Source organism: Macrobrachium rosenbergii, chromosome 13 (assembly GCF_040412425.1).
Source record: "Macrobrachium rosenbergii isolate ZJJX-2024 chromosome 13, ASM4041242v1, whole genome shotgun sequence".
In the NCBI taxonomy this organism is placed as follows: domain Eukaryota; kingdom Metazoa; phylum Arthropoda; class Malacostraca; order Decapoda; family Palaemonidae; genus Macrobrachium; species Macrobrachium rosenbergii.
In genome coordinates, this window is record NC_089753.1 from 18,621,373 (window position 1) to 18,623,107 (window position 1,735).

The window sequence follows — 1,735 nt, forward strand, 5'->3', positions numbered from 1 at the left end:
TTTTTATAATTTTCTTATTCAGTGGTTGTCCCTTTCATCCAAAAGATAATTATTCACAAAGTTAAGGATAATTGTTCACAATCATTCACAGAGTTACTGAGTTACGGATAAGTCGCTTGAAATTCCTATGAATAAAGAAAATTATGGCTATCTTTTTCCTAACACTGACTTAAGGTTTTTTTGTTCCCTTGTCATTATGCTGTTTTGCCATTACTGTAGTATAGTACTGAAAATGTACTGTGGTATAATACTGAAAATGTTCTTATGTTGTTTTGTTTTGGAGTGTTAGGTGGTTATTGGGGGTTCAAAATAATCCATTATCTTCAAGGTTTTGCATCACCAGGTGACTAGTGTGGAAGGTAAATGGAACTAGGAATGAGGTATGTACTTGAATTTGAGTTTTTCTGTGATTTTTGTTGCTTTCAGAGTTACTCAGGATTGTTGCAGGACGAAGCTTCATAACCCAAGAACTTTTCAAGAAGAAAATTTATATAATAGCTTTGACTTTCTTACATTATACCAGTTTCTTTTTCTCTCTGGCCAAAACAGTCGAAGTATTTCTGAAAATTTGTCCTTGAGTTTATGGTATAGTGGCTGTGATGAAAAAGCCAGTGTTAGCTCATTGCTTTCCTCTAGCTCATCCTTTGGCGAGTCCTTGCTGACTGACCCTGTGACTCAGACTGTCATTAATTGTATGTTTTTAATAATTTTATATTGTAAAGTCATTAGGGTGTTCAAGTAGGAAGGCAAGAAAAGCCTATGGACTTAATGGCCTTCCTCCATGTTTGTGCATAATAGTTTGCTGATTGTCTTGCTTTGGCATTCCTTCATCTTTCTGGACTCATGCTAAACACTAGTTTTATTATCACAACCTTATTCATCATAAATATGCCTATATTCTTTTCCTAATTGTTTCGAGGTTCACCAGTCATTTGTCTTTCAGACAGGAGTGGTCCACATGTGTCAGCTGGAACCACAGTTTTGTGTCAACTGATAATCCCTCTTGTCCTGAAGCTGGGCACTGTCATCACTTGTACATTCATTTCCCAGGTGTTTACTTTAGTGCTGTTACTAATTCACTTTCTATTTGTGCTTATGAGAGTGCACTTCTTTCCTGTACATAGGTAACCTTTCAGTGCAAGCTGGCTTAATTGTTTAAGCTTGAAAACAAGGTAATTAATTAGTAACTGGTAGATGAGGTGGCAGAGGCGTCACGCATACTCCTTTCTGTCATTTCCCTCATTCTCTCTTTGGTTGTATGGTTATAAGACATCCTGCTGTTTCTGGACTTTATATTGGTTAAGTTGTGGAAATTTCTACTGGATTGTTGTTTTGGGTGATGACTTTAGCTCTCTTCTTGACTGGTTTGTACAGTGATTCAAATGGTGAATGCTACTTCCTCTGGTGAGAAAAGTGAGTAGTGATGTCTTGTTCTTTTTGTAAGGGTCAGGTGTGCTATCAGGATTTTCCCTTTGGCAAGTGTTTTGTTTGGTCATTTTCCCAATGGAAGAAGTTTGGGACCAAGAAGAGGAAGGACATGAAGGTGTTGATGGTGTTGTCAAGAGGTAATCTGCCTGCTTTCCCATAAATATCTCTTTTTGGATCTACTTTTGTGATGACTTTGCTTCAACTGCTGGGACTGCTCTTGGATGTTTCCCTCAGGCTACCCAATCTGTTGGGGGCCAAAAGGAAAGGCTGGTAGCTGAAATGTTGACTATTCTTGTGAAGGGAAAAG